This window comes from Mixophyes fleayi, chromosome 3 (genome assembly GCF_038048845.1).
Source record: "Mixophyes fleayi isolate aMixFle1 chromosome 3, aMixFle1.hap1, whole genome shotgun sequence".
In the NCBI taxonomy this organism is placed as follows: domain Eukaryota; kingdom Metazoa; phylum Chordata; class Amphibia; order Anura; family Limnodynastidae; genus Mixophyes; species Mixophyes fleayi.
The window spans coordinates 310,458,441-310,473,275 of NC_134404.1; the positions used below are offsets into that span (position 1 = coordinate 310,458,441).

General features: G+C 37.7%; 1 protein-coding gene across 2 annotated transcripts in view; it reads right to left on the reverse strand.

Moving 5' to 3' along the window:
- SNAP25 (synaptosome associated protein 25) overlaps window positions 1-12,578 on the reverse strand; it is a 102,609-nt gene extending 90,031 nt beyond the window's left edge. Inside the window, exon 1 of one of the 2 annotated variants that reach the window (XM_075203980.1) lies at window positions 12,432-12,578. The gene's annotated coding sequence lies outside the window, so the exon portion shown is untranslated. Of the gene's footprint in view, window positions 1-11,849; window positions 12,109-12,431 lie in introns of those variants that run through there. The other variant, XM_075203981.1, reaches the window with a different exon arrangement.
- Between the last annotated feature and the right edge of the window lie 2,257 nt (window positions 12,579-14,835).

A 14,835-nucleotide genomic window follows, 5' to 3' on the forward strand; every position in this document is an offset into this window, starting at 1 on the left:
ACATACACTTAGTGGCAGCAAGGACTCCTAATTAGTTACATTTCCCTCCTGAAGACACCCTGGAAGTCACAGGAGGTAACATCTTCGTTAACTAAGGGGATAATCCAGTCCAATATACTGACAGGTTGCCAATTCCAACTTAGATGTCGGCCCAAAACAGTATCACTTCTGAAGTTATTGGGACACACTACAGTACTCTTCATTCTGGCCAAGGATCCAAGCTTCTACTACTTCATATCAGTCTGGCAGTGATGTTTCTGTAGGGGCTAGACTTTCACCTGGAGGGTTAGTAAGAACTGGAACTACCTTACCAGAGATACTGGTATCTCTAGTGTACACTTTAATGAGTTTCTCTCACCTTCATTTCCCATATTTGACAGTTACCAAACCAGAGAATATTTGAAAGGGGGCTGCTGAAGTTGAAAACTAAAATCTAAATAATGTTTTAGTTTAGTTTCAGAGGTGATGCTTATTAAATAAAGCTGTAGTCTTAAATAATTCTGTTTACTCTTAAAACCTTTCTTTTAGTGACCCCGACCTGTTGTAGAGCATCTAAGGCTGGTGTTCCTGAATGCTGGAAGCTTCCAGTCAATGAAGAGCAATGTTCCAAAGCTTGTTTACCTGTTCGACAAAATCAATTATGCATGCAGAGTTTCTACAGGGTAAGTGCTCTTGTCAGACAGGTATTTAGCATTTACCATTGACTAACTGTTGCTGGTTGGCAAGCATCTATACACTATAATTTAAATCACTGTGGCAGGCTACAAGAAGAAGTTTGCAATTTACCATTTTCCTTGGCTTGTTTCTTCCTGCTGCTATTAATTTATGCTATTTAAAATTCTGCACAATATCATGGACTACCATGGCAACCACAGCCACATGGCACATGATGCAGTGAGCAGAGATGAGATTTGTGAGCCTGTGTGACTGACAGTCATACTGCTCTCTCCAGTGAGATAATGATTTGTAGGAGGATCGTTAAGAAAAATTACCATCAAATACATGCTTAAAAGGTTCTTAATTTGCCATTTAAAAAATAAATAAAAATAAAATCTATGTGGGATTGCCGCTTTAAAAGAGCTTAAGTTGAGTATTATCAATGTGAACATTTTCTGATTTAGTAATGAATATATCCTATTTCTTGCCCCAATTCTTTAGTTTTGAAAACATAATCAGGATCTTGGAACACATATAAACCTTATGTTAACTCCACATCTTATCATAATTTATTGCATAGTATATGTAGAAGGGAAAACACTTATCAACTATTCAGAGAGACTGTTTGCTATACTCTTCTTCAATTGCTCTGTTCTTCAATGATTGATATGTGTACATATATAGTTTACTTTTGCAAATGATTGGTGTTTTAATATCACATGTAAATGCAGAAATTAAATCTGCCATAATGATACTGTATTTCATCTTTAGTCCAGTCAATAGTAAATTGCATCAGAATCTATTCTCCAATGTAGTGCTTTCTAAACTTTATTTTATATACATTTTGGACCTCATTTAGAGTTGGACGCAAAGTCCGTTTTAGGCGCATCTAAGCAAAAAACACTACCACGCATGTGCAGAAAGCCCCAAATCCGCCTGCATCTTGGACGCAATTAAGACTTGCGACAGCTTGCGACCCACTACGAGAGAATGGGAGGAACGCGGAATTGTGAAGGCGTGACCATGTAAATATATCCTAGTCGCAGTGAGGCGCAGACGCAACACACATCAAAACAGGGCTAAAGCTGTGCGGCAGGAATTAGGTGGCGCAAGCTTTATTTAGCTGCAGGAACTGCTCGCAGCTCGATAGGGTATTAAGAGTGGGATGCAAATGGGGTTGCCTGCCACTCGTAATACCCTACCAAGCTACGTCACACTCCCACTCCTACACTTCTTAAACGGACTTTGAGTCCGACTCTAAATGAGGTCCTTTCTCTTTCTGTAAGATGTATAAATTTGTTTCATAAACAGTTGCATGCAACAGCTTAATAATCCTTTATCTGCTTGACAAGATCTTCACATCACTACTCTGTGCTGTAGTCAAAGTCCAGAAAACATAGCTTTTGCTATGCTACATGTTGCCCTAGCTCTTTCTAATTCAGTCTTGCTTACAAATAGAAATGCAGGAGATGATTGTGCTTAAATACTTTGTGCTGCGGTCAACATATTAATGCTGATTGGCTACAAGTAGTAAAATACCCGTGCCCACGTCAGCTCCTATAACTTCATGTGTCACCAGTTATGAAGAATGAATGCAGTTGGTCCTCTGACATTAGTAATTGCACCTGAAAATGTTACAATGCAAAAATGCCTAGTTCTTATGGAGACCACAACAGTCGTAGATGATTGCATACTGTCTGCATCCAATCCACTATTCAGACTCTTATGCTGTTATGAGTGGCCTGACATCACATAATTTCCTATTTTGTAAAGGTATAGAAGGTTCTTGGAGAAGACATTGGATAAGTAGCTTTCAGATATGAGGAAATGAAATGATTTGATTAGTTTCTGTAATCCTCAGAAATGTAAATATCAGTCTGTGGACTGTATTAAAATGTACAAATGAAGTCATAATTAACCATATCAAGTTCTATGATACATGAAATTAAGTTATATTAGAACACCTGGAAAGATGACAAATGCTGAAAACTGACAGAGGTTGTTCCAAGAATTAAACAGAATATAGAACTTTATGCAAATGTTCATTTACTCAAAGAAACACTAAACCATCCAAAGCTATCAGCAAATCAGTGGGTTCCTAGTGACAGCGCTGAGGCAGTTTGTGGTTACACCAGGGCCGGACTGGCCATTTGGCACTTCTGGCAAATGCCAGAATGGCCGACGGTCAGATGGGCCGGTCCGCAACATGCCCGCACTTTGCGCACTGCTCGGCCGACGGAGAGTCAGTGACTGCCGCCTATGCAAGTAATCACATGAGACGGCATCACGTGACAGGTGATTACTTGCATAGGCGGCAGTCACTGACTCTCCATCCGCAGAGCAGCGCTTAGGAAGGATGTAACAAGGTAAGTGGCTGTGTCTGTGTGTGTACAGTTTGTGTGTGTCTGTGTGGCTACAGTATGTGCGTGTCTGTGTGGTTACAGTGTGTGTGTGTGTGACTGTGTAGCTATAGTGTGTGCATCTGTGTGCCTACAGTGTGCGTCTGTGTGGTTACAGTGTGCATGTGTGGCCCCATGTTCATATAGTGTGCGTGTGTGGCCCCATGTTCATATAGTGTGCGTATGTGGCCCCATGTTCATATAGTGTGCGTGTGTGTGTGTGTGGCCATGTTAATATAGGACATTATTTAGAGTCGGACACAAAGTCTGTTTTAGGCGCAAGTGTCCAAGATGCAGGCGGATTTGGTGCTTTCTGCACATGCATGATAGTGTTTTTTTGTTGGATGTGCCTAAAACGGACTTTGCGTCCGACTATAAATGAGGTCCATATGGTGTATGTGTGTGTGCGCGCAGTATTTTAATATAATATGTGAGGGAAGGGAGGATCTTAATATAATGTGGGAGGTAGGCTATTTAATGGTGGAGTGTAGGTGGGGGCTAATTATTTAAGGTGAGGTGAAGGAACCTTTAATTTAATGCTGGGGTGGTTTAGGGCTATCAGTTGAATACGGGACTGATTTTGGGGAGGAGGGCTATTTATTAAATGTGAATATGAATAATTGCTGGGGATGGTTGTGGAAAATGGCTACATTTATTAAACTTTAATGCTATTTAATTTATTGCTGGGACTGTTTGGAGGGAGGGAAATATGTTTTGAGTAAATGGATATACTATTAATTTAATGTTGGGGCTGGTTTAAGGGAAATAGGTCCACTTATCAAATGTGAACATTACTATTGTGGGGACTGGAGGCAGGCCTAATTATAAAACGTGAGTGCTATTGTTTTAACACTGGGGCTGGTAGGAGTTTCCTAAATCTCATGTACTTTTATTTTTTCAAAATAGGGCATCCAATATTCCAGTATCAAGACAGAGAAAAGGACTGAGCTAAAGAAACCAGCTGCTACAAGTGGTGAAAGTGACCAAGACAGGTAGGAGAGAGCAGGACAATCTGCTAACTGTCCTGACTCTGGTGGGGCAGTCCTGAATTTGGGTGACTGTCTCACTTAGTCAGGATTTGGTCCGACTGCAAGGATAGTTGGGAGGTATGTCACACTTCACAATGTACTGCTTGTGAAGGCAGAGCTGTGTGCTTCTAACAGTAGTGCCTGTGTATTTGTCTAAAATGATAACCATGTTACATAATAGGGGCCCTGCTGTCTTAAATACCCTGGGGCCCTGAGCCTTAATCCACCTCTGGTTAGGGGAAGGGAACTGATAGCTGCTCCCAGTTCCCGGACAGGACACAGACTGCAGAGCAGCCGAGGAGCTCTAAGTAACACAAGATTTGGTAATCTCGTGAGACAAAGAGCTTCCCTGCTCACTCTACAGGAAGCTCCCACCCTTATGGATGTCTGTAGCACCAGAAGCATAGATAAGTACAGTGGGCTGGGGGGGTCATAATGTGCCTCGGGAGATGGTGTGATGTGGCTGGGAGGGCGTGATAAATGTAATGTTTTATTATAATGTATGTATCAATGACCCATGTTGGCCACACCCACAACACAATGTAGTCACGCCCTCTTCGGCGACGCCGCTGTGCGTCGGCACATGGTTTCTTTCCTACTGGAACTAAGGTGGGCTTGTGTACTTTAAATGCCAGAGCTAATTTTTAGTCCCAGTCCCGCCCTGGGTTACAATGTCATAAATGTAAGTTCAACCAAGAAAATGGCTGCGTCCACCATGTGTAGGTAATAGAACCAATCTAAGAATCAAACATTTTTTTTCTCTATAAAATCATAGCAAATAACTGACACTGCGCTTACTCTGACAGCGGTGACAGATTGTTATATCCTCGTGTCTTTTGTATTAACTTTTTCTTTTTATGCTAAGCTTTGCACTTTCCATTGTGACAAACTCTAGAAAATTGTATTAACTTCATTGTGTGTATATTACATTTTCTTTAAACCATTCAAATGAATTGCATTTGAGCAATAAATAGGCACCATAATTCTTAATACAGGCGAATACAACGCCATATACGGAAAAAGGCAACATTCTGTGCAGTAGTGTATGAAAAGATTACTGAGCACAGTGCAATATTTGTCTAAGTCTATGCCTGCCTGTTTAATGTCCTGTATATTACACCGGTCAACACTCATTTTATTACCTATCATAACAGAGTGATTTTGGGATAACTTTGTGGCGCTGATTCCGAATATCACATCGGTTTGGCTACATAGGTTCTAATTTTGGAGATATTTGTTTCCTCATTGAAAAGACATAAAAATTCAAAAAATGGAATGGTCAGGCAGAACCTACTTACAAATATCATTGAAATTGCCTCAAATCATAGAAAAATAAACACATGAAATACATAGTGATAGTTTATTTGGTATAATAAGAGATAAACATAATGAGCTGATTCGGATAATTATTACAATTAATGTATAGTAAAATGCTGTTTATACGTTTTTCCTTTATGTGGGTTATCAGAACATTCACGTTGCAGGGTCCAACAATAGTCTGCCATCATGTGTCTGTCCCATCTGTCTTGATACCTTTCCTCCATCACCTTTATATCTTGATGAAACCTCTCACCCCTTGTTCCTCATTAAGATCAGCAAGATTATCCAGCAATCTGTGTAAGTGGCTATGGAGACAGTGAACCTTTATGCTCATATTAGTACCCACATTTTTTGTGAGCATGTTTTGCGTCATTCTTCATAATTGTCTGTTTTGTAGTTACCCAAGAAGTTCCTGACAACTAAGACATAACTGCACCAGGCAGAAGCTTCAACATCATTCATAAATTTTGTGAAATTAGAATCCTTGATAAGTTTACGAATTTGAGGGCCATCAAACATTCCAGTTTTTATATTTTCCATATTTGGTCCACAAATGTATTTGAAGCAAATTGCCATCTTTGTCCAAAGCCTTCACAAATTGTTTCAATAGTCCCCGCTTGATATGGCGTGGTGGGAGAATGATTTTTTTCCTTGTCAACCAATGGCCTGTTAATGATGTACGCTGCACCTACAGTCATGTTTTCTCTTGAAGGCCATGTCCCTTTTTTCCAATGATCTTGCTTCGCCTTACTATTCCACAAGCAGATGATGTGTCATGTAATACTATGATACTTTCCCACTGCCAACTGTCTGGTGGTTGGGTGACCGATCACTTATATACGTAAAGAGATTGTTTTTGAAATATCCCATATTGTGAATATTGCGAAGAAAGTGATATATAGCGTCTTCATCCTAACAATAGGACACTGGAAAAAATCTCTCATGAGAGAATACATCTTCACTGTTCAGAAGACTACATCTAGTGGGTGAGATTGCTCCTTTATATAATACTCCAGTTTGTTCAACATCGTATAATAGTTTTTTATTTACAACACATGTGTTTTATTAGGTTTTTAAATTGCTATTTTTTAATAAAAAATAACACTTTATACAATCTATAAAGAGACATATCGTATTGAACATTTAGAAATTTATGATATGTCAAGTTTTGATGAAGTTGTTGTGTAACATATACAATTTGATTTTAATGTTTTAAGAAATATATGATACTAACAAGATCTGCCATCTTATCAACTTTTTATTTTTTTCTTTCCCTTTTGGCGCACCCTACCATTTTGTTGTTTCTACTTATATACGTGAATATTCTAGAATGATCGGGGAGTGAACGCCTACATAGTCGTGTCTCATCTTCTAGAATGTTCTGGTAGATTCCCATATGCACGTATTATGGCTAAGTTTCCTAATAATTGAGGGTATCCATTATCTCAAAACTAGAGCCAAATCGAAAAAATACTTTCATTTTTGGATTCAGCAAACACAAAATACCCTAAATTTATTCAAATATCCTTAACAACTAAGATTCTTTTTTTTGTTGGGATGTGTTATAAAGGGCCTCACATAATAGTATATTAGTAGTATGAACTGCAAGAGATCAATATATTTGTGTTCACTTTAGCACAAGCACTATGCAGTAAGATATGGTATTACAGCAAATAGTAGCATAAAGTAGCACACACTGCAATAAAACAAACACCTTTGGGTACTGATGCACAAGCAGTATATGAACTAAACCCCCTTTAGGCTCAAGGTGGGATCAGCAGGTATTACAGGCTCTGCTTCTATGTTAATTATCTCCGTCTATATTCAAAGCAATTTGTACATAAATATACCGCCATATAGTCTCACTAATCTTTAGCATTTGTAAAAAATAAAAAAAAGCTAGAGATAAAAACATAAGCAGTACATTAATTAGCTGCATCTGAATATCCATTGTCTATTAAATAATATGCATATTAATGTTCTTCTGAAAATACAAAGTAATACAACCTTGTGGCTGACCTAAATCATTTATTGCATAGTATACATTCTACATCTTTTGTACAAGTACAACTGCTATCATCACTTGCCATACAGTGATATTCATAGGTATTGTAGTTCATCATCTGTTATAGTGCTCAACTTATTTCTATACATCTATCATAGTGGAGAGACATTATGGGGCATATTCAATTGACGGCGGCATCGCCGAAAATCCCGCGCTCAAAAAATATTACTGTTATTACGGTAATCCTGCGCGAGAAAACCGTTAATACAGTAATTTACTCGCTGAATTTCAGCTCACGGCTCAGGGAGCTGCGAGCTGAAATTCAGCGAGATATTACCGTATTAACAGTAATATTTTTGGAGCGCGGGATTTTTGGCGATCCCGCCGTCAATTGAATATGCCCCTATGACTTAATTCTTAGGGCAGTTACCCACTGCATGGGATTTGCACATTTAATGCAAGTACAATGCAAACAAATGCATGTGAAAATAAAACCAGTTTTATTCTATGGGGCATATTCAATTTGAATTCCCTGCGGCGTTAAAACTATTACTGTTATTACGGTAATAGTAAGCTGGATTTCAGCTCACGGTATTTACGCTCACTATTACTAGTGCGCGCACCGCGAGATTTTTGGCTATAATGCCAAGAATTCAATATGCCCCTATGTGTCTATAACAATTTGTGTTCATACTTTCATCAGTGGGTGTCTGCATTGTGGCACTTTTTTGGGATGCTGTTTGTTTCATTTCAGTGCGTTGTCACCTCACGCAAAAAAGTGCATTGATATCTATCGAAGTGCATTGTGTACATATCCACTAGGAGTTACATGAGTGGTTTAACCAGTGTTGGTTTGTATTTTTCCCATTCAGGTCTATGGTCCATTCATTCCTATGGCTCATTGATTTCTATATGGTATTGCACTACATGTAGAAACCCCATTGAAATGAATTAGAAATTGACATGAATGATGCTGCCAGGTACTACAGCACTGGTACTTGTTGCCCCCCTCTCCCCCACAACATCCACAGAGATTGAATTAAGCTCTATTGATATGTGATCAAAACAGGGTCTCCCAGGGACTCTCTGTCATCACCATAATACTGCTGTGATTGGCTGAGTGGCTAAGGGGAGTCCTGGCCAATTGATTATTCTGTTATTCTGTGCTGGGGTGCGGAGCGGAGCAGTTCACATTGTTTTTTATATTTTTTATTTTTCTTTCCAGTGAATTGAAAGAAGAAGATTTCGCTGGGATTACCTTTGGATTTAAAAATAAAGATCTTGCTTGGATTTCCCTTTGGATTAAAAGAATAAAATCTGGTTTGGATTTCCCTTTAGATTAAAAGAATAAAATCTGGTTTAGATTTCCCTTTAGATTACAAAGCACATTTTCTACTGAATTATAAAATACAATATTTCCCTCTGGATTAATATATGCTATAAACCACTGAATTAAAAGATGAATTCCTATTGGATTACAAAAGGATGAAAAAAAAACCAACATTTTATTTTAATAATTATAAGTGGTAAATAAGGTTATCAAGGAGTGTTTTATTTAATTAACCTTTATTTTTACAAATGTGTATGTGGGTTTATTTTCTTTTTACTTTTTTGTGTTATGGGAAGGGTTCTAATAAAACCCTTACTATTACATTGGGATCACCTGAGGTGACAAAATTGCCACTCCAGGGGTCCCAATATTTCATACTACCTGATACCCACAGCCCAGGGGTGCCAAGAAGAGCCCCAGCACTTTTCAGCGTGGGGGGTGGAGCTATGCTTATTTTTGCTGCACCGAATAAAGGCACTAGCCCTGCACTGATCAGCCGGGGCCTGGGACTGCTATGACAGAGGGACCCCACGCTGCAGGTTTCCCTATAAATAGTGGGAACCAGCCCACGATCTCTAAGATTTATACCCACTGGAAACCCCATTGTAATGAATGGGCTATTGAAATGAATGGAAAAATCTCTGCTTGCATTTAGATGCATCTGCAAATATTGCCAACATACCTGGTGCATACCAACAGCGGGTGAACCACATAGATTTGATCTGCCTTTTCACATGCAGTCTATACTTGCATTTTTTAATGCAAACACAACACCAGTGGGTGACTGGCCTTATACACAGCATTAATATAAATGAGCTACTTAATCAAATATTTCTGCAGACTTTAGCCACTTAGATCAATTCTTCTTTGGCTATGTTCTGACCTTCATCTCAAGCCATTAAATATGTAAGATGTTCTTTAGTTGACATTTTCATACCGTGCGTAAATCAAGAATAATTACTATCTGCCTTCTTAAATTACACTGATACTATATTGCTTTTAGCTTAAGCTATAAGTAGTACATATACAATGTTAAAAGTCTAACTTGATTTAGGGCATATTGATCTGCTGACTATGCAAATACATCTGACCTTATTTAATAAATACTTCTAGGAAACTTACTACACAGCATTTCCTCTTAATTACATTTTGCTGATAAAACCGATCCAGGGAATAAAAGGGTAAGGCTCCAATCTCATGCATACATATATTAGTATCCTAATTGCGTTCTGCTCTTCTACAAAAAGGCACAACTACTTTGTATATGTACTCATTTCTATAGTATTGGCATGAGCTATCTATTCCAATTGGCCTGGTTTATTCCAATTCTGCATATTAGAAATTCTGCAATTAATAACGATGTTAAGCAGCATTAATAAAACTTAAATTGTTTTTTAACATATTTACCCCCTTTTAAAATAGCTCACAATTATTTCAAATAATTATATAATGAATATTTCTATTATCTTATGCTTACTATTGCTGATATGTGGCTATCTTAATTCATTAAGTGTTCCAAGGGAGTCATTTTGTGTGGGGTATTGACCTATTGATCTTAACAAAGAGACACAAAATAATCTATAATACTGCACTTATTATTACCATTTTATTTTCTCAGTGTGTGCTTGGCACTTTGATAACATTTTTCACATCTGCAACGTTGCATCATATGATGTATTGGAAATACCCTAAAACGTGTTCCTCATTCTAATAAACAATAACCTTCCTTTTTTTCTCCTATCATGTACATACGTGCCATCTGTTTCCTGATCATTTTTATGCATGCATATCAATAATAGTCACTTCATGCTGCAGCATTTATTGTAACCTGTCCCAAATACAGATCAATCACTTGATTTAGAATGTTGGCAATATCCAGTTCTTTTAAATTCTTGATGTACGATGTACGATAATACGATGTACGATAATAAAAAATATTAAAGGCTATATCATAATATTATTCTACAAAGGTTTCATTCAAAATATCATGATATATTCAAACAGACACCACTAAAACTACATACATATATTAATGCAAATAAAATTATTGTGCACTGTCCTTATTGCTGCTTCTCATGCACAGAATTCATTAAAAGAGCCTTTTCAACGTGTAAGACGTTTCAACAGCATTTTCCAGACTCAAAGGTGGAGCTAAAATATGCATTGTTAACAGATTGTGTACCATAAACATTCTGTAACATAAATCTCACAATATATTAATATACATATGTATTAACAGTTTGTAATACCATCATTAGCTTATTTAACATACAGATCTTGCGTTTTCTTAGATTTAGTCAATATTTTCGTTTATTTTTGTGTACATAACACAAAATACTGCTACATCTGTTTCCCCAATAAATATAAAAATGCTGTACATCCCTGTGGACTGTCTCCTTCTCATCTAAGCTTATTGCACAGAGACTTTGATCGGGTGGGGTCCTCTATAGCCTTCCCAGAAAACACCACAGCCGTGATTGCCCCCCCCCCCCTTTGTAATTAAAGCGATCTGTTTACTCTACCTACTGCTTATTGCTTGCTTTGCAAGACAATCAGTAAACGAACTGCCCTTTAACAAATGACGCACAATACGTGTGCACTGGTGTAATGAATGCCTTGTCGTTTGATTTTATATTGTAAACTACAATCTTCTAGTAAATGAATTACCCAGGGTTGGAACATCGAATCAACAGTGTCAGAATTGTGTTGAAACACGTCTTTTGAGCTGTAATGACGTCAACAGTTGATAACAATTATGTATAGATGTTATTGGCATCCACATGGGAAGCAAGACACATCTTTACAAACAAATCTGCATCTGTGGCATTGAATCTCTGGAGGTGCTGGTCTACCTACGTTCTGCCTCCCTCTGAGCTGTAATGCAGATCCCTCCCCTCCCCTCCGCTTTCTCACTAGTGGGTAATAAAACCAGCAGTAATTACTAATGCCCCAGCACGTAGTAAATCTGTCAGCTTCAGAGGTTGCTTTTTTTGACGCAACTACGCAGAAATGTCTGGACGTGCAGCAAACCCATTGAAGTGATGGGCTCTCTAAAATAATAAATATACATGAACAATGCATATATAAAACATAAAAGTAAAATGGCATACTTAAAGTTTCGTAGTCATGATATTAACCAGCAGCAGTAGCAGCCTTAGCAGAGATGCTGAAACTTGCAATTCAGTATCAGGAATCTGGGTTATATTTTGTGAATTGTAGAAATCACAAATAGTATAGGAACATATTTTGGTGGGCGATAAAGGACAGCACCGGTGCATATGGGTGAGATGTAGCTGGGAGATCCCTTGTACCGCAGGAGATCACTGCACTAGCTCTGCAGTGGAGCTGTCCACCTTGCTGCGGTGCTGAAACCGCCCACAAGCATACAGTCTCCAGACTGCTCCCAAATCGTCATAAATCACACCAGCGATAGCCAAAAACAGCGCTTCTCTTGCTGCATAAACCTCCTATCGGTGTTGATCAAGTTCTTATCTAACCACAAGCTTAGATTTAGATGCAAATTGGAAAGAGGGCTAATTAAGGCTGCCTACCATTCAGGTTAAACAGCAGGACCAGATTTGTTGGCTACATCAGCTGTCTGTTAAGAGGACTTTCCTTCTCTCTCAATGCAGCTGATAAATACATTCATAAAGACAGAAAATACCATGATGAGAAAGAAGCACTCTCCTTACCCTGAGCAATATGTAGTCGGCTCCAGTAGAAGTAAAGGTTCAGGATTACTGTATAAGAGGCTGCAGCTGCGGGGAGGCAAGAACCGTCGTTCCTGACCTCCTCGAGTCTTCTTCTTCAATGGAAAAGAGCTCTGCCCTTATCAAAGATGGCCGTCCTTCTTGACGTCAGCAGCTTTTAATAGACATCTATCATGGGGCGGGGGGATGTGGGGAGGGGACAGGCTGTAGAGGCTTGAGTCACCGTCTGCTGTACAATGCTGCAATACATCGCATTTTGCAAATGTGTGTATTTTATTAACACCTTTAAACATCCCAAGGATGTAGAAAACGAAACTGAATGCATTGCATTATTCAGAAATTCATTAAAACCAGGGTTATTTTTGCAGGTTGCATAAAGAGTTACTTTGAATGCAATTGAGCTAAAGCAGCACTGATTTATTTTCGCCAAAGGGGTGGTCTGAAGGGATATCCCTCTCTTGTGTTTACTCCATATATGGATAACCTACGTGGGCAGCTAATATAGAGAAGCTTTTTAAGTGAATTCTATATCCCAACGGGTTTTATATGCTAAAATCCATTCATATGAGAAATGCAATGGTCATCCTTGGGAATTTTGCAGAGGATGCTAGAAGAATGATCGAATAACTATATTGACAATCTAAGAAAGTCGGACATTGTAGAATACTGTATAACTATCCATTCAATGCATATCAAGGTTTGCATGGAGTAAAATGGTTATCTCACGTATTGTGTCAGTAGTTATAGGTTTGTTTATTTATTATTCAACTAAATAACCGTTACACTGTCATAAAGCAATCATTATATTATTACAACACTTGATGTTATCTCACATATTCCGCAGTGTTATACCCCCTGAGTCCTATACAACACGCCTTCTTTAAACATTGCAATGAATATAAAGCCATTTCATGAGCAGCATAAAACTGCAATAACGTTTATTATTGTTTGTGTAGCAGTGTTGGTTAACATGTATATGTTCATTCTTGTAACAACAATGCTTGCAGCATAATTAATAAAAAGACAAGACACATATTAAACAATGACAAACTCGATCTATGTCCTAAGAGAGTTACAGTTTAGTCAGAAACAGGTAATACTAGGGTTCTGTGACTAATAAAGGGCATTATTAAACTGTGAGGGCAGCCATATTTTGGCAGTACTAATATTCAACATATCAATTTACTATGGATTAGTGACGTCACTGAGACATGAGACACAAGTCTGTAAGTGATAGGTCCATTATAGGAAAACAGCTGTAGAAAGATATGTGCATGCAAGACATTTTTTTTCTGCACCTTTTTCCAAAAATAAGGTAGGGTTCTAAGATTCATGTACTTTTATTTTACAGCAACAGTAAATTGATGAAGAAAACTTGATTACAATTATCAGTGAAGAAAGATTTATGCAATAAAGACTCACATGCCTCAGTATCAGGATAAAAAATGGCAAAACACAGGTAAGAAAACAAAATGCTGTCCTCAACTTTAAGATTACTATGGTTGGTAAAGAACAAGAAAACACTATCACTGATGAACAAACCATCTCAAAATATCATGTACTTTACAATTTGAACAGCATAGCTCTTAGTCTAATAGCAAGAAACATTTAGTTCAAGCGTCTCTTCTATAATGGCAGCCCACTGTAAATATTATCCTGGCCTTTCTGTAAAACAATTGTTTACAAAGCAAGGTTCATTAAACTTTCTTGTGGCTACAACATTTTCATACATTTGCTGAGAGTAACATGAGATAGACCTCTGGATGACATTTAAAGATGTGTCTGTAAAGTCTGACTAGTGATGTTTCAATAATGAAGTAATCCAACTCAGTTGGTGAAACTTTCAATTATTGGTCATACAATTCCCCTGGTGTAAATACTTAACCAATCGTGTCGGAGACTGAATTTCCTTATGGAAATATCATATAAGTGTCAAACTGTTTAGAGGATTCATTTAGCCAGTGAACCTATGACATTTTAATGGTATAGAAATGAAGGTTATTTTTTACCAATAAGTAAGTATGAGCACAATATTTACATGTTCACCACACAGATGTCACAGAATATGCTCTTTTGTGTGGATAATTATGAAAATTGTCAAAAAACATATGTCAAACTGTGTGAAGCTTTATGCAATGAAGACTTTTGGAAACTCCACCTACATTTACTTTTAATTCATATCCCCTTATTGATCTTGCCCTTTTGTTCTTTCTTTGTTTTGTATCGTATTGTGACTTACCCTCCTCCTTTTATCTCATAATTAGCAAAAATCAATATAAATTAGTTTTATTCATTATGAAATATTATTTTAGATAGTGATAATTTTGGATTCTGTGACTAGAGCCATTTGTCATTCTCCAATCTTTTGCATAAGCCATAAGTCATA